At 40.5% G+C, this 25394-nt stretch overlaps 1 protein-coding gene across 3 annotated transcripts in view; it reads right to left on the reverse strand.

Annotated features, from left to right (window-relative positions):
• KIDINS220 (kinase D interacting substrate 220) overlaps positions 1 to 25394 on the reverse strand; it is a 2951961-nt gene that overhangs the window by 1692509 nt on the left and 1234058 nt on the right. The gene's annotated exons all lie outside the window — the stretch shown is intronic.

Consider the following 25394-nt stretch of genomic DNA (forward strand, 5'->3'; position numbering starts at 1 on the left):
AGTGACTTTTCTAAGCAACTGTTAGGTGTTAGTACAATGCAGCAGCCTCTCAGCTGAGTCCATGTGCAAGGGATTGCTGGGAATTTTGAACAGGTCAAAGATATTACAGCCTCTAGTGAGTAGTTTTACAATTTGTTCCAATGCAGTATTAATGAAGTCAAGGAAACGAAAATAACTATTTTTAGAAATGTAAATGTGTCAATGCTTGGGTAATTAAAGTCCCCTAATAAGAAGGTACCATACCTCTTAATGCAAGAAATCTAGACAAAGCCTAAAGTAATGAAAGGACAAAGGCCCAAAAATAGGGACATATTTTAAATATTGCTCTTATAAACTTATAATGCTGACAGAATAACAGGATATGTATTAGCATGCATTTTCTGAAGGATATGAAGTCTGAAATTCTTACTTAGTGACTTCAATCCTCCATGATTTGCCAGAAAACCAAAGATTTTATGACACACAGACTAAATATTTGAGGAAAAAATTTGGACGGTCTCCAAAAATCTGGACAGCTGAGATGTATGGAAGGTATTTAGTTACATATTTAATACCTCAGTGGTGTTGTGGTAATTTCTGTGATCTTTGGGCAACACTGTTGGGGATCTGTAGCTATCAATGAAGTAATAGCTGGATTTGTGAAGGGTGATTTGAATTCCCATGAGCTCCAAGTTAGGGTCGCGGGTTAATCTGATGTGAAGTAATGGTTTTGCTAACAGATACAGATACTCACCCACAGTTTCCCAGGAGACTGAAGGCATAAAAGGTACTAAACTCTGGTACAGAGGGAGTGCTGTCACTCCAATGAAACCATGTCTCTGTAACTATACACATATGAATGCATTCAAGTTGAAGTAAGGCCTCAGGTTTTGGCATCATTCTATTTAGACTCTTGGCACTGAGTAATGCCACCTTGATGCAGTCCAGATTGGATTTTCAGTTTTCTATGTAGAAATGTCCAGTAGAGGGACTCTGTCTAAAAAAAGCAGCATGAGGGCAGCAAAGGTGTTAGCCAATATGCAGAAGCCCTGGTACAACAGATGTAAGCCATCCTTGGCAAAACAGGAAGTGTTATCTACCACATCATCAAAAGCGGACACTTACTGGATCCCCTAAAAAAACACCAATTACTTAGCCAACAGTTAAATGCAATTATCTTGTCTTTGTATCTGGGCATCATTCTTGGTAAAGGCAAGATATTACTCAAGACCAATATCTTTCCTACCTCTAACACATGCATACTAAGTTCCATCATGTCATGTACTTCTGCATGTCCCTTTGGGTGGAAAGCCTCGGGTCATTCATTGGTGCATGGGCCACCACTTGACTGTAGTTGTATCTGTCTGGCTTAAGGGAACTTGGGGCCCTTGTAACACCACATATCCTGGCAATGGACTAGCAGCTTACAGTCACCCTTTTCTTCTCCAGTCTGGCGAGTGTCATGTCTGTTATGCCTAACTACTGAGTCACGTGACCTAAGACTAAAACATTTCCTGATGTGAAAGCAGAATAGGTGGGCTTTATAGGCTTAGGCCTGCTTTCTTCTCAACTCCTGGGTGAATTTTGAAGATTTGTATTGTGTATGGATGTAGAAGTAGGTGTTTCTTTATGTGCTGGAGGCTGAGATTTGACAGTGAGTTCCAGGAGGTTTTGGCAAAATTTCTTCTGCAGCATCAACATATGTTATGCGTCTAGTAGTGTTCTGTGACTGATGCAGAGCTGTGCAGACCTGTAAAAATTCAGTCTGCTCAGCTCCCTACTGATGTCAGCACCCTTAGCACCGCGTGCTGACTCACTTGGGCGGGGAGACCAAAAATGCAAGAGTGAATATAGAATATCATTCTACTCTTTTAAACTTGTTTTTGCAGGTGGCAAAACTCTGCAACTCCTAATGTGGGAGGTATATATACAAACCCAGAGATAGCTGTACCTTGGAGAAAAGGGAATATTCCAAGAAATGGCTATCCTGGACTTGATATATGCTAGTCTGTTCTTTGCCCATTCAGTCTCCATATTTCAGGTCCCAACATTTCAAATAGTTACCAATTTGCTTACTTTCTCAAATTCTACGTTGCACTGCTTTCTCCACTACTTGTCTTTCTCTTCACTTCTCACTCAAAATGCTTCTGAATTAGGTCTATCCCCATGTCTTCTGCTCCTGTCCATGCAGTCTGCTCTAAAGAGGCATCAGCTGTATCACAACCACATCTAACATAGTGGAGGGCTACTTGAGAAGTGGACCCCCAGAAACAGAGGGCCGAGACCTTCCCTTCAGAATCAGGAAGGTCAGAGATAGCCTGGGAGGCCTGAGAAAGAAGGAGTAAAATATACCTGGTTAGCCCCTTCTACCTCAGCCTAACCCCCACCACACATCTCAGGTCTCCCCCTCCCCCACACCCACTCCACACCCTCTCAGCCATTCTCAGTGTCCCAACCCATCTCCATGCTAACCAAAACCCTACTACTCTACTTTCTATATCTCTTGCATAGCTCCACCTCCCCCCACACACGTCACATATATCACCTGCATTCACCTACTCTCCCCATCCTTCAAAACCAGTCATACACAGCCATTAGCTCACATCTCTGCCAAACAACTACCTTCCTCCTCCTTCCTTTCAATAACTTACCCACTCACTGTACTCATCCTTCAACACTCAGATATGTAAAACTTACCAACAAATTCAGACAACTCATTCTATACAATATAACAATAATTAAGCTCCAGGCTGACATCCACCCCAACCCAGGTCCACTCACCCACACTCCTCCAAGCCCAACCATTTGCCCGCCCTCCCAGCCCTACTCCAACCTTCAGTCAACATACTTCTAACCACCACCCCTCCCCCCACTTCCAAAAACAGAAAACACTGACCTACTCTTTATGAACTTTAACCTGCATAGTATTGTAAACAAAATTACTGAATTCCATGCAACCCTTAATACCTACTTACCAGACACTGCAGCAATAACAGAAAACTGATTAAAGCCCCACATAAAAGACAAGGAAATTATTCACACTGATACAACACAATTAGATTAGACAGAGAATACAAAAGGGGTGGGGGCATCGTCATTATGTATAAAGACACACTGAAACTCGAACAATTGAACTGTGCCACTCCTGACCTACCAAACCCCAAAATCCTCACAACACACCCAGTAATAAACCCTAACAAGAAAACTATTATCATAGTAGCCTACCTCCCCCCCAGGCAACAACCTACCCATAATGGAAAATCTCCTCTCCTGGGCATCAACCAATTTTAACCAGGAAACCATCACACTAGGAGAATTCAGTCTGGATTGGCACTGCAACTCCAACACCACCTCCAATTTCCTAAACCTCTACAATTTCACCCAAATCATATCCTGCCCTACCCGAACAGATAAACACTCAAAAAAAAATCCATTCCACACTGGATATTGACTAACAAACCCAAGCTAGGTTACTTAGCAGGCTGCCTTTCTGACTCCCTCAGCGACCACTCACCTACCTTCCTGTACAGAAAACATGTAAAAACACAAACCAACACAGTATACAAAACTGTCTGACACAAAAAATTTCTCCCTCTCCACTTTCACCCTTCTACTGCAACAAAGTGGCTGGTCACCACTGAGAAACCTCCCTCTTGATCAGGCAGTCCTTTACTGCAACAATACCGTTATCAAATCCTTAATCTGGCACCCATAAGAAAAATAAGAGCAAAAAACAGGCAAATAACATAGCACTGCTGAAACAAAGAAACAGGGCATGGTCCACATAACACACCACCAAAAATAATATAAACCACACAACATATCAACAGCTTCGTAACCAGGCTAAGAAACAGATAAAAATAGACAAACAAAACTACTTCCTTTCATGTCAAAGAAACCACCAATACAACCCCAGGAAGTGTTGGCAAAACAAACAATCTTCTCAACCCAGGCTATTCACCTACCCCCCACCTGCCACATCCAATGTTACTGACCCAATAGCTACACAATTTAACACCCACTTTATTAACTCAATTACATCACTTATTGGTAACCAGACTGACCAGTCTCTCACTGTACCCTTTCCAACTTCTGACTCCCCCACCCCCCTTCTCCTTCACCCCAATCCAAACCAACTACATAAAATCACTTCTTTCCAAGCTCAAACCCTGCTGTCTAGCTGCCAACCAACTAAATAACGAATTCCTTAAAATTGCTGCCCTCTCTATAGCCTATCCCACATCAATCCTGATCAACCACTCAATCGCTGAACAATATGTCCCCTATCTATAGAAAATATCTCACATCATCCCACTACATAAAGGCGGGCCCCTCAAACGATCTAACTAACTACCATCCCATAGCCATCCTCTTCCCTCTAGCCAAGATCTTAGAAAAATGCATTTACACCCAACTCCTCACCCATCTACTTAACCACAACCTCCTCTCCCCCACTCAACATGGCTTTAGACCAAAACATAATACCAGCACTGCCCTACTGTCCTTCACCAACACCATTCAGGGACTCAAAGAGTGGTCAAATGGTCGCCTCCATATTTCTTAACATGTCAAAAGCCTTTGACACCGTCTCCCACCAAATCCTACTAAACAGACTAACATCATACGGACTCAACTCTTCAGCCCTTTCCTGGTTCCATAGCTGTCTCTCTAACCTTCAGAAAGAACCAAGTGGAAGAACACACTATTCCCCCTTCTACCCATCTCTGTTGGCGTACCCCAAGGATCCATACTTGGCCCACTCTTCTTTACAATTTTTACTAACATCCTCAGCTCTACTACCCAACTAACCTCCATAGTCCAGTACGCCGACGACTCTACACTCATTTGCTCAGCCTCCACACCCCAGGATCTCCAAACAAAAATCTCTCCAGCATACCGAAAACTACCTCACTAACGATCAACTCATACTGAATCCAAACAAAACCAAGTTAGTTCTTTTCAACTATAATAAACCCAAAACATGTCTGTACCCACTCTCAATCCTGGCCACAAACAGTACCAAAACAGAACCCACTAACCAAACCAAACTTCTAGGTGTCACAATTGATGAAAATCTAAGGTTTGATACCCACATCTCCCAAACAATCAAAAAAGTCCACTCCAAACTAGCTACCCTATATAGAATTAAACCTTACCTTACAGAAAGTGCCAGACTAGCCACTGCATGCACACAACTACTCTCCACCCTCCTCTACGGCTCCCAAGTATTTACAAACATTTGTAAATCTGACTTAAATAATCTAGAATCATGCTACAACAAAACTGCCAAATTCCCAACAGGCCACCCCTACAGCACCCACCACTGCTCAGTACACTCACAACTCAAATGGTTAGAACTCCAAAACGTCTTAACTTTTAACCAACTGTCCATAGTCCACAGAATAATTTGCAAACCACACAACTGCCCAGCACTCACTAACCTAATCCAACCCAACAACAATCCAAGATTACTAAGATCCTTAAATAAACTAATGTTAAAAATCAGTCAACCCTATAACTCATGAGGCACTGCCCTCTACTCCTATAAAATTGCCAAAATCTGGAACACCCTTGCCTCAACTTATAAACAAAAGCCCTAGGATTTATGAGTTCAAACGCCTCCTTAAAGAACATCTAGCTAAACACAAGTTCTGCTCCTGCCACACTCCTGGCTAGGCTCCCTACTACCCCCCCCCCCATATCCTCCCAACTAGCACACAATCACAGCTACAGCTATTATCTATTTTACACAATCGAGACTCGTTCTATTTCAGTTAGCAGGGTAAAAACTAATACTGCTCCTTCTTGACAATTTGTCTTGCACTGCTCTCACTACTAAGTCATGCTATGAATTTTTTTACATTGTTAATCAATGATATTTTTTAGTTACTTGCTATACTGTTTTTGCTTTTTTGTCAAATACAAAAATTATGTATTCATCTTGAGTGTTCAATACTGTTATGTGTATGTGTACCGATATATGTATGCATTTAGAGTTTTGCTACCAGGGCCTCTGCTGAAAATGGGCCTCGTGCCCAGTTGGATATTACCCGGTTAACAAATAAAATAAATAAAAATAAATAAATATGAGTCTGGTAATTAATAGCCCAAAATGCCAAGGTGGCAGCAGTATACATTTTCTTACCCAGCCATTTCATGGTTCTACTGTCCATGCATGAAGTAAGCAGTTTAGTACAGACACTACAGAAGGGTCAGCAGATGGTCATTTGTAGAGAAACTTACACTCATCAGGCACCTTGTAAAACCTGTCTGCTTTTTGGGGGCTGGAGGGTGAGAATCAGGGGCTATGCAGGCTGCTGAAAAGGTATCTAAAAGGGCAGCCAAGAAAGAAGGGATAGAAGAGGGCTTTGGGAACTCCATCTGGAGGAGCTCATAATACCTTTTCTGAATGACAGAAATCTAAAAACAGTCCCACTTAAATAATTCCATCATACAAGCAATAGTATCCCCAAAAGAGAATTCTTCAAAGGAAGAATCTGAGCTAATAAAAATCTTCCTCTTCAGGGCCAGAATCCAATGGAGAAGGGATCTGAGAGGAATATGCCAACAACACTTCCCCAAAATCCAACTCCTCCTCAGAGGAGTCCTGCTGTCTGGGCCTCTTGAGTAAGGTAGAGGAGCAAGGACAGAAACTCCTTGAGGTGGTTTCAAGGCCATTAATTAATTTAATAACCCCTGTGTAGAGTCTTGCCATTCAAGCTGGGATCCTTAGGAGTGCTGGAAATATACTTATTTTGTTTCTTCGTTTGAGGGACATCTGCCCTAAATACTCTAGGAGGTTCCGACCTTTGCCTGCACTGAAATAATGTAATAAGAATCTCCTCCCAAACAAGGATTTGCAGAATTCACCTTGGGCCCTCTGAAATAATCAGCTGAGGTTCCCACTGAACATCTGTAATGGATGTCTGCAGAGCCTCCACGGACATACGAGAAGTCGGATCCATGCCAGCCTCCAAAATTATTGCAGCAGAGGAAACTGACAGAACAACCAGGTGATTCTTGGAGCTGTCACCAGCCTTGACAGAGACCTCAGGGAGAGGCAGGAAAGACAGTGTTCAGACTGGTGGCAAAGAAGTTCTGAGGTATGTATGTCTGTACGTCACCTTTATGTCCTACACCTTGAGCGGGGAGCATGTGTGTGACATACAATGTCTATAAAAAACCTGAGGCTTTAGTATACTGGCTGGATGTTGGGCTACGCTTGGCAGGGAATCACTTTAGTAAAGAATACCACAACAGTGATATGGAAAAACATCTATTGCTTCCTCTGTCTTTTTACTCTACTAGAGATCCCACTGCCCATTACTACAGCCATGTCTCAAGCCAGAATGCCATGGAGTTGTTGACTGTGACATAAAATGCATCAAGAGGGTCTGGAAGCAGTGAAATCCTCATCTGTTAAGAACTGGAGAGCTCTTGCACTATAGCACAATCTTAAGCAACATATGCTGACACAAAATGTTTTTTTTTTCTAGAAGAGCAAGCCCTTGGGTCAAAATGAGCCACATACAAGCACATGGGTGGGTGCTAGGACTATGAGAAAGTGACTGAAGCCCCTTGTTCCCTCTCACATTCCAAGCTTCCTACACCTATTCCTGCCATATATATATATATATATATATATATATATATATATATATATATATACACACACACACACACACACACACACACACAAATATTTGTGATTTAAAAAAAAATGAAAGTTATGTATACTTACCATGACAGACCCATGACGTCAGATTTTTGTCCACTTCAGCTATTGGTTGTCATATCCAACTGGATCCAATCTTGGCAGCCGAATCTGATGTTCTTCAGTTGCAAGGCTATGAATCCTCCCATACATATAATTCCCTGAACTCCACTTCAGTACTTCAGATCTCGTTTGATGCCTGTTCGGTCACACTAGCGACGGCTTTCATCTTGTGCATCCTTTCAGTGCATTTTTGGAAGTGGTTCACTTTTACTCCTCCTTACTGAGAGAAATTATTCTCTTTAGTGTCTGTTGGAGTTGGTTTAGGATAGTTAAAACCTTCATAGTTTAATACAGTATTAGAATGTTTGGAAACTTTTGCCCATAGAACAGTGTAACTGTAATTAGAGATTTTATTGTTAAGTGTGCTTAAACTCCTCCTTCTCTAGAAAGGGAAAAATCAGACTCTGAGAAGTCCTGCCAACATTCCCTGGACCTGACATTAGTTTCAGAATGGGATCCCTTTTCTGGAACTGCTAAGTCAAGTGACTTTGACTAAGACAGGTTCCCTTCCTTTTTCAGGTCTGACATGTTCAGACCTGTATCCAAATCCCACACAAGTACGGCAAGGTGCCAGGCCAAAAAGCAAAAAATCAAACAGCCAGCACTCTTAGGCTCTCATAATGAAAATAAAAATACATAAGGTGGAAAACATTCCATCAAAGTAAATTTATTGAAACATCAAAATGTTCCAAACACCAAAAGGTGTATGAATAAATCCAAACACCACAAGGTGTATTCAGCTCATAGCCTTCATCAGTGCTAATACAAAAAAATTCTGTGATACACAGATATATATATATATATATATATATACACACACACACATCAAACATCAGTGCACTTAAATGTGATAATTAATTGCTCACAATTGTTCATTAATTCCCAGGGAAAACAATGCCCCCAACTTAATTATCCATTTACGTTCCTTAAAGGGAATGTAATGCATTTTGATTTACATGTTTACTTTGAATCTTATCAATAATAGTAAAAGTAAATTTAGCAGTTGCATGTTTCAGACAATGCTTGTAAAGGGCATTTGTAGTTCTAGCACACCTGATATCACTTAAGTGTTGTAATATTCTAAGTTTGAAAGGTCTTGAAGTCTGTACCACATAAAATGCAGAGCATGTGCATGTGGCCATGTAAATAACCCAATCTGTGCTACAGTTACCATAAACCAGAATATCAAACACTCTAGAACAATTAGAAGACATGAAAGAGCACTGTTTGGGAATAAATTTACAAAAACTGCAATGTCCACAAGGGTAAGATCCCATAAGTGTACTACCATCCAACCTGACTTGAATGTGTGCAGTGGATTCCATACAACATTTTTTTTATAGTGGTTGAACCAACCCCCCACTGTTTTACCCCACCTGGAAGGAAGAACTACATTTGGCAGATAAAAAATCTTGAAGTCTGTCTTCCATACATAATCCATCTCAATGTCTATGTATAATTCTTTGAAAAAATCTGCTATTCCTCCCATAATCCATAGAAAATCAGATTGGTGATCTATCTTTTTTGTTGAGTCCGATATTGTAGTGATTGCTCTCTATGTATGCTTCGTACCGAAGTCGGAGCTTGTGTAAACTTGCCCATCCGGTAACCCCTATTTTGAAACCTAAGCATCATATCTTGTGCTTGTTGTTCAAAATCTTCATTCACTGAATATATCCTTTTGAGTCTCAAAAACTGAGACTGTGGAATATTTTCAACCATATGTTCAGAATGGCAACTATTAGCATGTAAGAGACTATTAAATTTAGGATATTTTCTATACACTGAACTTTGCAATGTGCCATCCTCCAACATGGTTACCTGAACATCTAAGAAGGTTATAGTCTGAGCATTGTAATTAATGGTGAAATTAATACCCCATTTGTTCTCACTGAGATATTGAACAAATTCTTGCAGATAAGTCGCATCAGAACGCCAAATGAGCCAACAATCATCAAGTTAACATCGTCAAATATCCATGGCTTCAAGAAAAATATTGTCTCTACTATCATAAATAAGCTGCTCCTCTATGTATCCCATGAACAAATCAGCATAGATGGGAGCAAAAGAAGCTCCCATCACAGTACCTTTAACTGTAAATAAGAATCATCAAAATAAAAAATATTTTTAGTAAGCACATGCTCAATCAAACACAATAAAAAAGTATTAAATCCAAGGCTATATATAGCAGTCTGGGTAAGCCAATAATCCAGGGCTGCCAAACCAGCCCAATGTGGAATATTGGTGTATAAAGCTGCCACATCCAGCATACATAGCAGCTAACCAGATTCAATTTGTATCTCCTTAATAATGTTCAAGAATTGGGTTGTATCCTTTATTTGTGAATGTACATGCACCAATAAAGGCTTCAAATATTTAGTCAAAAAGACCGAAAGGGGTTCTGTTAAAGAGCTCCTACCCAACACTATTGGTCTCCCTGGGGGTTTAAGATAGTTTTTTATGCATCTTTGGTAGCATCTTCAGACCTGGAAAAGTTTCAGTGCAGAAGTTTTGGCTTTGCTGCACCAGGGGATGGTTTGATTTGGAAGTTTTCAGAGTGGTCTCTTCCCCTCAAGTGCTTTGGCACCAGATAGCTTGGTGCCAAAATCTGCCTCAGGGTCGAGGCCCCTCGGTTCCAAGTCTTAATTTCTGTCTGAGGAAAGAAGGGTTCCAGCAGAGCCAATGGCATCCTCGGCCTTCAAGATGTTCCTTATAGCTCCTTCTGATGCTCAGCGAAAAGGCACTTTCACCCAAGTCGGCTCCATCTGAATCCCAACTGGAATCCGCTTCTGCTTCTCATCCTTCTGTCAGACAGGGACAGTCATTTCTACATGCTTCCCAGGCAACTTGTTATATAAGCTCCCAAAGTTTGATTCTGAACCCTCTGATCCTCCCCCCACAGATGGTCCAAAGAAAACAGATGTGTAAATAGAAGCTCTTCTTTCCCAGAGTCCGTAAATGATGACACAGATACTGATGAAGGCAAAAGCTTCCCTTCTGAGGATATCACTTTTGGCGAGAACCTTGAATTGATGAAACGGAGAAGGGGATGGTCCACAGATGGTCTTTCTCCAGACAAGTCTATGGTTCTGGAAGCCCTTGATTCTAGCTCATCTTTGGGTGGTACTGCCTATTGACTCACTCACTGATTTTATGGCTTAGGACAATGATGTGGTGGAGTTTATCACTAAAAACTTCAACAGGATTCAATCAGTGCCCACAGACATGAAACATTGGAGCAGAGGTCCACCAGTGGACATGATGGCTGTAGTGACAGCCACAAGGAAGAAATTGTCTGTAGAAAGTTCCTCTGTCCATCCCCTAATACAAAGCCTAGGGCCAAGAACCATTTTGGGAAATGAGCCTATGCTTCAGTGACTCTCACACTCAGAGCACTGAATTGTTTAGCATGTCACCAGATTTCAGACAGACTTGACCAAGGTGATTTCCAAGTGTCTCTTGGGTACTCATAGCCATGTGACTGCTTTCCAATGCAGCTGATAGCACGGCAAGGGCAGTTAGGTACTAGCATTACCATTCGTCAGCATGCTTGGATGCACCTATGTGACTTTGCAGAAAGCTTCAAGATGTCTTTCATCAATGTCCCTTTTGATGGGTCCATACCTTTTGGAACTATAGTAAAAAAAACATTGACCAGAAGTCAACAGGATGATGACAGTCTCTCTGTGGAAGGCATTTGCCTCTCCATATCCCAGAGGTCCTTCCTCCAGGAATCAGCAGGTTGGGAAGAAGATGTGGTTCAGAAAGTCACAAAATTTTTACCAGGAAACTCCTGGCAACAGACCCTTTGCAGCAGAGGAGGGGGTAAAAATAATGGACATCAACCAACAGGCAGAAGCAGACCATATAACCAGGGTTTTCAAAGACCATTTACCAAAAAGCCCTCTCAGCGCTCCTGAAGGGTAGTCCAACTGCTGCACTCTGGAGGCAGTGGGGGGTGCACTTATCTCTCCACCCACAACCTGGCAAAACATAGCCACTGATTCTAGGGTGCTAAACAATTTCCAGAGGTTATTCTATAAAATTTTACCACCCACTGTCAAAAATTATGAAGTACCCAATGTTCATCCCAGTCTGTGGGAACTCACAGCAGAATAAGGCTCAAAATTGCTAGGAAAACAAGATCTCCATCTGGTCCTAGAACACCAGCTAGAATCTGGAGTCTACCTAATGTTCTTTTTAGTACCCAAGAAAAACAGGGGACCTCAGACGAATCCTGGACCTGAGGCATTTGAATCAGTATGTCAAGCAGACAATTGCGGATGGTCAAACTTCAGCTCATTTTGCCTCTACTGAGGAAGAACAACTGGATGTGCTCCATAGATCTCAAGGATGCATACCATCATGTGATGATATACAACTGTTCAAGGAGACTTCTTCATTTCCATCTATGAGTCAGTCATTATCAGTTCACAGCTTTGCTGTTCAGTCTCACCACAGCCCCCAAGGTTTTCAGCAAAATTATGGCAATACATCTGCAGCTACTAGGGATGCAGGCTTTCCCATACATTGCTGATTGGCTCCTGACCACTGCAGCCAACAACCTATTATCGCACCATCAGGATCTTCTGCTCTGACTGATGAAAGATCTAGGCATAACAGTCAACTGGACCAAAGGCCAGCTTGCATCATCCCAACAGATACAGTTTTATCTGATGCCACCTGGGCACAAGCTTCCAGGCTCACCTACTTACAAACTTATAGGGTGCTTTCCCTCTACTTCATGGCAACTCAAGTTCAACTCCCTTTCCACAAAAGCATGGCTGATATTTTACATGAGGGTCCTTCAGTCGAATTTAGTGGTACAATGTTCCAAAAATTTCACCAACTTCACACCAAAATAAGGCATACTCAAGTTTGCAGGCAACACACATTCCAAGGTATGTTACAAGTTGCCGGCTCGGATCCGATATCGGATCCAAGACCCACAGGTTGCTGACAAATGAAGTCCCTACTTCAGATTGTCTCTTTCTTTGGTAGACAGGATCCATTCCTTACGGACTCCCTTCTGGCAGTAGTGATGATGGATGCTTCCCTTCTAGGGTGGGAGGGGACATTCGAAGGGAAGACAGTCCAGGGCACTTGGTCACATACAAAGGTCAGCCGTCACATTTGGGTTCTGGAGATGAGAGTGGTCCTCCTAGCACAACAGGCTTTTCAGAATGCTCTTCCCATAGTGTGATCCAAGTGCAATCAGACAATATATCTGCAGTCTGGTACATCAACAGACAGGGAGGAACCCGCTCCTATCCCTTATGCCAAAAAGCCATAAAAGTCTAGCAATGGTTGATGTCTTCACACTGCTTATTAATAGCATTGCATATCATGGGGTCATCCAGAGTTTTGGCAGACAAGTTGAAAATATTTATTTTGATGCCGCATGACTGATCCCTCAATCCAGCAGTGACAACTTTGATTTTCATTTGCTGGGGCCAACCTTGCTGTGACCTGTTCTCATCCTACCTAAACAACAAATGCAGCAGTTACGTTGCCCTGATCCCTTGCAGGGACTGTCACCAAGGGGATGATCTAGTCCACAGTTGTCACTCAGATCTCTTCTATACTCCTCCCTTTATCTTTAATGAGGAAGTTCATACAGAAAGCAGGAATATGCACTGCCCCTTTCTGGCCTCATCAAACATGAGTTTCCGTTCCTGTGGCCTCTCCTACTGCATCCTCCATGGAAGCTGGATCACCATCCAGATTTATTAACACACCTGGCCAGACTACCTCCTCCAGACTGGAAAGCCATGAAGTGGCCCATTTGGTTTCTCGAGTTCTAACATTAATCAGAGATGCCAGGCTTTCTTCTGTGACTGATCCAAGTCCTATCAGCGTCCCAAAAGTGGACACCTTTGAAAACATACCCCAGCAAATGCAAGAGACTTTTCATCTGGGGAGCATCCAGGGGTTTACATCCATTTTCATCTTTCATTCCTTCCATTTTAGAATTCTCATCATAAGTTTTTTTTACAATGGGTCCAATTACTCAACTATCAAAGTATACATGGCAGCCATCTCTAGCTTCCATACAGGCCATATGGACAGCTCTATAGCATCTTTGAGAATTTCTACAGCTTTCCTGAAAGGAACCTTTCTTCGTTGGCCCAACCATCGGAGATCCAGCTCCCCTGTGTGATATTACCATCATGTTGCAAGCATTGACTCAGCCCCCATTTTGAGCTAGCAGCATCAGTAGACTTAAAATCTCACTTGGAAAATGATTTTTTTTCTGGTGTCAGTTACATCAGCCAAAAGGATTTCAGAGATACAGGCACTTTCCTGCAAAACATCCTATTTGTTTTCACACAAAGACAGGGATTTTCTAAGGATGAATGCATGCTTCCTTCCTAAGGTAGCATCCATAGCTAATCCAAATCAGTCAATAAATCTATAAGTCTTTTTTTCAGGACATTCAAAGGTGAATACATGTTGCATATGCTGGATGTTCATCATCAAATTAGGTTTTACCTCCACAGAACTAAACCTTTCAAAAAGTCAGATCAATTGCTCATGGCATTCTATAAACCTAAATTACACATAGCAGTGGCCAAAGTTACACTATCCAAATGGTCACCTGACTGCATTTCTTTTGTGTACAATAAATAGGGCTTGTCTCTACAATCTAAACCGAAAGGCTCATTCCACATAGGCAGTGGTCACTTCTACAGTCTGCCTGTAGATTACCTATTGATGATATCTGTGCAGCAACTACTTGGTCAACAGTTCATACATTTGTATCTCATTACAAGCTGGATCAACAATCTAGATCACTTTCCTGCTTTGGTGCCACCATTCTCAGGAATGTCCCTCCTTTGATTGATATGCTTGGGAATCTGGCGCATAGCTGAATCAGTCGAAAATAGAAAACAGGATACAAAAGTCGTAAACTTACCATAATGATTGATACATGTCTGATTTTTATCTGGTTCAGCATCTCTCCCACCTGCCCCCAGCTAAATTACCACATAAAGGGTTCCAATGACCAGGTCAACTTTGGCATTCCGTCTTTAAGCAATCATTACTGCCAGTCTCCCATAATCCTGCCATTTCCTCTGTCAAGCATTCTGGAGCTCGCTTTCACTGGGAGTTATTATACATACCTGGAGCTATTTATAAATATAATACCTTCAAGGGGCAAACTTGGATCAGAGAATCCATAGCTGAATTGGACAAAAATAAACATTGGATCTCTTTCTTCATTCAATGAAATGTTTTTTCTGAATAAAAAAGAAAAGCTGGAAATGGGTCCTAGATAAAATATAAACAATGATTGCAAACTGAGCTGCATACATTGGTCGGTTGTGTATCACAGAACACTAACCCTCATGCTGACACTTCCCCTAACACTAACCCTACACCTTAACTTCAATAAAACCTACAAGCAACACTGTCAATACAAAAGACAGGACTCAGACACACAAACACTACATCTATCCCCAACTTAACTCTTGTCCTTACTTTAAAAAACAAATCCTCACACAAACACACAATACCCATCCTTCACTTCTCCCCAACCCTAACTCTCTCACATACACACACACACACAAAATCTCACCCCCCCCCCCACTTACCTCTATCAACATTCCATACTATCGACATATTCACCATTCAGCTATCAGTACCATCAACATTAAGTCACACCCCTGCGATTGCAGGACAAACTTTTGTTCAGTAAAATGCAGGAAACCACACACACACACACACACATATATATATATATATATATATATATATATATATATACACATATATGGTTCCACTTGAAATGGTCGAATTACCATATGATCGAACCACAGAACGTCGAAACCAGAATGTTGTACAGGCTAAATATCGTAAACTGATAACATCGAGTAGCAGATCATCGAATCCACAGCAGAAAACTGACTAGAGTGTTGAACGTCCCGCTATCGTCCTCATTCACAACGTGGTACAATATTTAATAGTCATTCACAACGTGGTACAATATTTAACAGTTGCTGTCGCTGTAACAGACGGATCCGATCTTTCAAACATGGCAGACAACACAAACTTCTGCCCTGGAGTAGTAGGAAACCTCTACCCGTTAACTAAGTCACAAAAGGGTGAGGATATACTAATTATCGATGGATACATACAACTTAGAGCGGACTTTGAATGCTAAAAGGTACTGGTGTTGTAAACAGAAACTAGGCAGTAAGTGTAAAGGATGTTGTATAACGTTCTCCATGTCTGATGGTGAGAAACTGTGTAAAAGTACTGCACATAGCCATACTGGTGATCCGTCTGAAGTGCAGAGGTACATAATGTGTGCTGAGCTAAAGCAAAAGGCTACTTTGTCTCGTGACACTCCATGTTTAGTAGTTGATAATGTGATGTCTTCCAGCAGTTTAGAGACTGTATCCAACTTACCTAACAGAAAAGCTTTACTGCAGTAAGTAGGTAGGCTTTGTAGGAAGCAGTCTGGGGGGTCAATTACCAGAACAACAACGTTGGAAAATGTGGATGTGTCTGAATTTCCTTTGAAAGATGGAACGTTTCTGAGTAAACGTGTAATAGATAGGTCTACTGACATGACTGTGTCGGTAATTACTACTATTAATAATCTGTATGATTTGAGCAGGTGTACAATATGGCTGATGGATGGTACTTCATTTTATAGAGGAGTGATTTGCCGTCAGTTGTACGGCTTACATGGATTTGTGAAGTATGGGTGTTACACACGGATAGTACCTTTGTTATACTGCTCAATGAGCAAGTCGTCTTTAAAAAGCTATAATGTTATGTGGTATTGTGTGTTATCCATGACGGCTGAAAACAACTTTGTAAGTAGTGTTAAATTTGTGTTGTGAGACACTGAAATTGCCGCTATTAAAAGTTTGAGATTGAATTTGAATGGGATTGTACCTAAGGGTTGTCTGTTCCACTTCAGTCAAAATATATGGCACAAACTGCAACATCTTGGCTTAGCAACATTATATAACAAATGTCAACATTTTCAAACTGCAGTGAAGTGCTTAATAGCATTGTCATTTTTACCAGAGGACTAGGTGATTCCTGCATTTAATGTACTAAAGCAGTCTTTGTCTGAAGAGGGGCAACCATTGATAACATACTTCACTGATTGGAACTTATTAGGCAAACCTCGTAAATTTTCTACTAGAAGTGCAGCATTTGTTATTCCACCGTTGTTCCCTAAAGAGTTTTGGAATGTTTTCCAGCTGAATGTGCAATGTTTGCCGCATACACAAAACAGTATAGAAGGATGGCATCACCGACTTAAGTGTATGTTGGGAGCTCGTGCTACTGACTTAGTTGCTTTGATGTCAACATTGGCTAAGGAACAGAATAGGACTGAAGAGCTATGTGTTCGCATGGCAGCCAGATGTCCACCGTCGCCTAAATGAAGGAAACTTGTGTTACGTGAAAGTCAGTTTGAGAGGGTTTTAGAAAGTAGGACAAGTTATGATACCATCAGCTTTTTGAAGGCTATTGCAAGTTTGCTGAAGTTTTGATCTCACATCACTGTAAATATTGTTCACTGAAATGCTACACTAATGTTTGCTGTTAGAGTATATTATGCTGTTTTGCTTGTTGGGATTAACATAGTTTTTGTTTGGTTTGGAGTGCACGTAATTATGTTATTTCACAGAATATGCATTGTGATGGGAATGATTCACTTTGTATCGGGACTTTGAGGGTCTGACTGTGTTTATCACTACATTGTAGGACGTAAGGGAAGTTTGTGTTCTCCGCCGTTTGCTATTTCATGATATGATGTCTGAGTACTGTTTTTATGTGGTGTTTCACAGTTTGCAGTGTTTCCAGTCTTAGATGCGATGCTCTGGGTGTCTATGTTCTGTTTTCGATTATGTGTCTCTCAAGCATGTGGATTTTCGATATTTGGACTATCCGACGTTCTGGTCTCGACATTCTGTGGTTCAATCATATGGTAATTCGACCATTTCAAGTGGAACCATATACATACATACATATACATATATATATATATATATATATATATATATATATATATAAAATGTATGTAAGTACGGTAGCATCATGACATTTGTGAAAAGAACAAATGATTACAAAATAAAGGGTCAAATCATAAAAAACACACCATTATTAAACAGTGTGGTATGAAGTGGAACAATAATCAACACTGTGCAGGCAATGACTAAGCATGCACTCCAGAATTAGATGGGTTACAGAATACGGTTATTTGTATTTTTTTGTCCCCTTATGCCTGTCAACCATCAGCCCTCAATATCTACATGGAATGCTCCTTTCCCATTGGGTGATATACTTCTGCAGGTAGAGAGTCAGCCTTGAAGCAGTCATCCATTCATCTATCATTTTTTTTATGTGCTACCCACATTTCACTGTCCCCTGCATGACTACTGACGCCAAGGGGAAATTGTGCTGAAGAGCTCACAGTTTTCATACCTCTCAACTGTCACTCATTTTCAGGGATGTCCCTGATTTTGATTCAAATGTTAGCTCTGTCCCTCTTAATCCCTCCTACAACTACTGACATTTGGAGAAATGGTAGTGAGTTACACTTAAAAAAATCATAATAGTGAGGGTTATAGACTTCTTTTACTTCAGAAAATGTATACTAATTAATATTCTCTTATTCTGTCAACGTTCTTAAGTTAACAGAACTGACATTTTAAAAAGTGTCCCTGATTACTTCTGGATTTGTCCCTGTTTCTGTTGAGATTTGTCCCTTTTCAGTTAATAGCTATGGTTTAACTATCCGTGTCTCCATGTGTTGCCTCAACCAAAGCCCTCAAGAACTTGGTATAAGTGCATGCAGGCTTGGCTGCTTCTAACATGACTGACATCAATTACCTTGTGTATAAATTAAACATGACTGGCAGATCGCTTTCTTAAAGTAATTGATTTGCACATGTGGGTGTAGAAGTAATTGCTTATGAGCACTCATTAACCCCATTACCTAATGAACATCCACAAGAGAAAAACTCTCATTCAGCTGAAATGTTGGTGGATATATACAAACAAAAGTTGTACTGTTTAGCTCAGATTCCTGAGGCAGCACCTTAAATTTTGATAACAATCTCATAATAAGAAATGACACTAAGCAATGTCACAGGGTAACTACTACATAATAAGAAATTAACATAAATGCCAGAATACTTTAACGTTTTTTCACTTCAGGGATATTGGTTGTGTTGTTTTCTCAGCAGAAGTGCTGAGGTTGAGCAAGTACACAAAGAAAAAACTTCAGAACATGCTTCTCAACTTTTTTTTTTTTTTGGGGGGGGGGGCAAAATCCCTAATAAAACATTTAATTTTCTGGTAAATTACTGAGGATTACTGTAATCAATAATGCCATACATTACCGTTTCAAAGATCTAGGATTGTTTAGAAAAATGCATGTTGTTCTGTTAACTTTTTCAAATAAAATACAGTAATATTTAAAATATGGCATGCTACAACCCAATAACATACACTATTTCCTAAGGGAACTCAACCAAGGATAATTAAAAAAAAATGCTCTAAATAACTTTGGCAACAGGGGCATGCATAAATGACACTCTCATACAAGAACACTACAACAAAAACTTTAGCTTTGTCATATTTATAGTGAAATGACAAAGGTAAGCCTTGAAGCACAAAGCACATGATTGCTGCAGTCAGAAATAGCTTGCTTCATGAATTTTCATAACCCATCCCCGTATAGTGATTACATTAAGTACACATGACACTACAAAAGGGGTGTGCATAAATTATGTTGTTGGCGTGCTTTGCAACTGCATATCCAGGTGGTAGCGTTCTACATGATCACCCCCCCCCCCCCCCCGAACACACCATGACTGCATGACCCTGGTCTCAAGCAGTGGTGCAACTACAGAGGTGTGCCCTGGGCAAGTCCCCAACTCCCGTTCCCCTAGATAAGTAAGCTGACACAAGCCACTCAATGTCACCCATCCAACTGGTACTACAGTGTCTAAGATGATGATCACGGATCCATCCCTCTACGCCTTGTAGCCAAGTTGCACTGCTTTTTTTAATTTCGGTAAATAAACAGTGATAAAAATTGACTAATACCATCCAAGATCTTTAATGATGCTGATGATTGGGTTTGATATTTACCATTTTCAATTATAATTTATGTCCTTTTTGCCAGGTTTCGTGTTGCTACAAGATAAGCAGAATGCACTGACTATCTTTCATCAAATCCTGCTGTTGTTTCTTCAAAGAAACAAGATTCGAAATGCAAGACCCTTTCTTACAGCTATGTTGTGTCTTTCGGCTTTTTCCCGGTTAGGGGTTGCCACAGCGGAACTCTGGTCCGCTAATGATTGGAAGTAGATTTTCACATGCCGAGTTGCCGGCCCTGATGCACAACCTTCAACGAAGGTACGCCCATTCACGCATGTCTCCACACAGAAGACGCTCTAACTGAGAATCGAACAGGACAACGTCATACTGTGAGGCGACAATGCTACCGCAGCACCACCACCGCAGTATTACAGCTATACTGCTCCATATTTATGAGGGGTGCTGAAAAGTTCTAAGCCCAACCAACTTTCTAAATTCTGAGCATTATTTTGCCTCTGTAGTTGAAAAGAGGGTTATTTCATCTTGTAACATGCAATCTGCAGAATTGTAACGCTATGTCTTGATATTGTTTCAGATCACTGATTGAACCATGTCAATGAAAAATGTGGAATTTTCAAGTGTGGAACTCTGAGCCGTCATGAATTTCGTATTCCTGCAAAAGAAAACTTGAAAAGAAATCCATGAATGCATGATGCAAACATTGAGTGACAAATGCCCTCTTACTCAACTGTGAAGAAATGGTGTGAAAACTTTCAGCATGGAGATTTCGAGACCAAAGATGCAGCAAGGTCTGGGAGGCCTCAACGGTGTCAGCTCCTAAAACTGCTGACCATGTCCATGACCTGCTTCTGGCAGATTGGGAACATTGGCTAAAACAATTACTGAGACATTGCAGATGTCCAGGGAACATGGTAGGTTTATAATCTATGAGCAGTTGGGTATACAGACGCTATCAGCCAAGTGGGTGCCCAAATGTTTGAAAGCTGATGAGAAAATACGTCAAGTGGAAACTTCCAATTTGTTTTTGCGGCATTTTTGTTGAGCTGGTGCCAACTTTTTGGAATGACTAGTTACTGTTGATAAAACACAGCTACACCACTATGATCCTGAGAAAAAAACAACAGTCTATGCAATGGCAGCACTCAGGTTCACCAAGGCCAAAGAAGTTCAAGACCCAAAAGTGAGCAAAAAAGGTCACAGCCACAGTGTTTTGGGATCAGGAAGGTATTACAATGACGGACTATCTTCCAAGGGGTCAAACAGTTAATGCAAAATACTACCGTAACTTGCTGTGCTAATTAAAGGGTGCATTGAAAGAAAAAAAGGAGAGGGAAGCTGTGGCAAGGAGTTCTCTATTTGCAAGACAATGTACCTGTTCACAAGGCTGGCAAAATGATGGATGTTTTGATGAAACTGGGATATGAGTGCATCAACCCATCCACCCTACTCCCCAGATCTTGCTCCATCTGAATATTTCCGGTTTCCAAACCTTAAAAAGAGTTTGAAAAGGGGGCAATTTTTGAGCAATTCGGAGGTGAGTGCAGCAGCAGAGCAGGATTTCAGTGACTGGACTTCAGACTTTTTTTTTGGCAGGATTACAGAAACTTCAGACACGATGAACTAAGTGTGTTAAAGTTCAGGGAGAATATGTTGAATAACTTGTAAGTTTCATGGCTCCACATCATTCCCTTCTTGGTTGAGCTTAGAATTTTTCAGCACCCCCTCATAATAGGCAAATCCATACTTTGTGTCATTCTGGTTAAGACCTATTATGAGACTCAGGCTGATGGATTTAAGACTGAGAAAGATGTCACCCTTTCCATTTCTGACTTGGTACTACTGCAATCTGTTTTCACAGATCACAAACAGGTCCATATGATGGCATTTAGTTTAAAGTGAATGATAAAGATTTAGTTAAGTTTTCCTTGTTTTTATAAAGTAAATCACAAGCTCTTCTATTTGGTCCCAGAAAGCTCAAATTTTAACTTTTTTTTTTTGTAAAAGTGGTTATGCCACATAGTATTATACAAGGGATGTCACCCTTTGTCTCTACAGCATTTTGACAGAAATCCACACTTTTTTTCCTGCAAGTACAACTGCTATGCCCTGTACACCTGTGTGATCACTTCACTGTTTAATGATAGCAAACTACATTCTTAAATTTCCCTTTTAATGCTCTGATGTAATTAAATAATACCCAATTGTTGCTTTCAGCATTAATGATAACACCCAGTCTTTTGCTAGATCTGGGAGATTTGATCAGTACTTTCTATATTTTGGTTAATATAAACGTGTTTTAATGATTATGTAAGCTTGACAGGGCCTCTTTTTCTGTTACATACTACACTAAATTTGTTACTCTACTAAACAAGATTTTGTTGAATTCACGTGCATGTTTATGTCTTGCCCAATAATGTTCAAGCATGAAGCAGCTAATACCACACGTTTTGAGCAGATTTATTGGAATCAATGAGGACAGCATCCCAGTCTGCTTAAGAGTATGATTTACTGCATCATAGTTTTCACTGGTAATGTCTAGGGTGAATTATATATTTATGACAGAGTATGATTTTATTCTTGAGTTTACAATGAGGGTGTTATAATCTGTGTTACTTACTAATGGAATAAGCCTGGGTGGAAAGTACAAAGATCCTAAGGTTTTTACAAGGATGACACCAGAGATATAACTACGGCCTTGATGGATTCCACCTAGTTTGTTCCATATTGCTTTAGCATAGACAGATATTTAGTATACTTTTTTATGTTGGGCAGCTGCCAATTAATTAGAACACTGGATCTTGCAGAGCTATGGGTCCAGAATACCAAGTGACATTATTATGCAAAGTCTGATGTTCTCCATAATCACTGTTTTTTATACTGTACTGCAAAGGGAGCTACACAGTCTGCCATAAACCAAATGACTATGCTGCGGCCCTTTTTTCTTTTCTTTTTTTAATCAGACAAAGTAACAGCTCATGCTATTAGTTCTATTTATAAGGAGTATTATGACAAACTGTGTGTGTTAATGAGGTAGTGACAGCCACCTCTCCCTTACAAATTTAAGTAATTAAAAGCCCTGTCACAGTCTGTCAGTCTGTTATATAATGACAGTCAAACTACACCACCGCAGTAACACTTAGAAATGCACTTCTGAGGTCCAGTGTTTGAAACTACCAGTCCACATTTTGCCCTTTTAATGTTTGGGAAGTAAAAATTCCCATAAGGGATGTACTATCAATGATTTTTACCTCACAACATTCATCACCACTGATTGTTGTTACTGTTGGTCTCCTTGAAGGCTGTTATAGCCGAGGCATTAGAGTTTTTTTATCGTTTATTTTGGAATATTACAATTTATGGAGATTCATGTGACCTTTGGTGGTTTATTATTAATTTCTTGTTGGTGGTTACTGTATACCACAAAAAGTGTGTGTGTGTGTGTCCTGAAGGGGAACAGTACACATGCAGCTGTAGAATACACCAAAACAAAAAAGCTTTATTCCTGTCTACAGTCACCAAAATAGAACACACCAAAACAAAAATAACTTTAAACAGTCACAACTGCAAATCTGAAACTCTAATAAATGCAAATTCTGATAACACGCCACAACTACTCAAAACAGTAAACAGTTAGAAAACTATTAAAAGTACTAATCAAAATGACAACCAGACCAGTAGCATGGGAGCAAAATGCTATTATAAGTTCACAGGTTGGTACTAGGCTATCGGCCCTAGGGCCTTTACAAGCCTAGCCATAACGATTCTCTGGATATTTCTTCCCACAACATTTACTTCCCTGGACCCCTGTCTAGCAGGGCGACTGAAGTGATCCCCGGGGTGAATTTCCTATCTCCCATCCAATCGTCAAGGTTCCTTTTGAAGAGGGCCAAGGAGGTGCTCTGCTTGACATGTATGGGCAGTCTGTTCCAAAGTATGGGGAGTCTCTGGGTCTATTAATTTAGGATGAACTCAAATTCTGAAACCTCCATAAAATGGAAAAAAGTGAACCTAAAAAGTCAAGCAATTTCACTTAGAAAGGAAAAAAATGTGTTATGTAATGCTGTGTCAATCAGAGCCTAAGAGTACTTCTCAATGAGGTCTGTGAAGCTGCAAAAGAAATCTAGTTAGAAACACAGAGCTTAATTGCTCGGTTAAGTCTTACAGATGAAGGGCAACAAGATATGTTTTTAAGTGTCCTTTACTGGTCCACATGTACACAAAATTTGTGTTTTTTTCAATATAAATAGCTAATCCATTCCAATGGTTAATACTTTGGTTTTATGTTAAATGAAAAAGGACACATGTATCCACAGGCTAGGCGTATCATTTACATTTAATGAATCTTTCAATGAGATATTCACCCTGAGTAGAAGTTTTTATCATTTCTCCACACAGAAAATATTCCAACATACAAAGTGAAACCAAGTGTCAATGGCGCCAACCACGCCTCCAAAAGCAATCTCTTCGATGGACACTTTGTATGCAATGCAGACCACTAATGAAACCACCAACCGGATTCTTTTTTCCAGGGTGTATGCAAGGAAGTTAAGGGGGCGTTGCTGATACAGCAAATTCTATTCTTGCAGTTGTCTGTAGAAGATTAGGTGTCATGCTTTCAGTGCATATTGCAGCCAGTAGCTTAGGCAGTTTTCAGACATGGCCTTGACTGAAATTTCAAGCAACAAATGTTTTGAGGGATTTCAGAAGGTGTTTGAACATGACAGCAATGAGATGAAGTGCAAAATGAGATTTGCTATCTACCTGCCCCCAAAGGTAGAAGTTGGGAAATGTCCTGTTCTGTACTGGCTGTCAGGTTTAACATGTACTTAGAACTTCATAACTAAAGCAGGCTTCCAACAAGCATCATCTGAACATGGAATCATCGTAGTGGCACCAAACAGTAGCCATTGTGGCTGCAATATTGAAGGAGAAGATGATAGCTGGGGCTTTGGTACCGGTGCTGGGTTTTTATGTAGATACCTCTGAGGAGAACAAACTATCGGATGTATTCTTATGTCGCTGAAGAGTTGCCACGTCTGATAAATGCAAACTTTCCTGCTGATTCAGAGACCGCATCCATCTTTGGTCATTCAATGGGTGATCATGGAGCATTAATCTGCGCATTAAGGAACACTGGAAATACAAGTCTGTTTCAGCATTTGCTCCAATCTGCATTACAGTCCAGTGTCGATGGGGAAAAAAGCATTTAGTGGATATCTGGCCCAGCCCAAACAAAATGGGAGGCATATGATGTTACCTGTATTGTGAAGAAATACCGTGGTCCACCACTGGACATTCTGATAGACCAGGGCAAGGATGACCAGTTATGGTATTTTTATGGCACTTTTTTGTTAATTAGTTTGGTGAATTATTAAAGACCGATTTTACTTAAGTCGGTGGTTTCATTAGAGGTCTTGCATTACTTGCAAAGTGTCTATCTAGGAAAATATTTCAATATATTTATTACTTAACCTTTAGAGGACAAGTACCAAACAATAACAGCAAAGTGCCATCAAAGAGCTCTACAGTCTTCAGACATATTCTA

Source organism: Protopterus annectens, chromosome 1.part1 (assembly GCF_019279795.1).
Source record: "Protopterus annectens isolate FY-2018-M chromosome 1.part1, PAN1.0, whole genome shotgun sequence".
Classification (NCBI taxonomy): Eukaryota; Metazoa; Chordata; order Ceratodontiformes; family Protopteridae; genus Protopterus; species Protopterus annectens.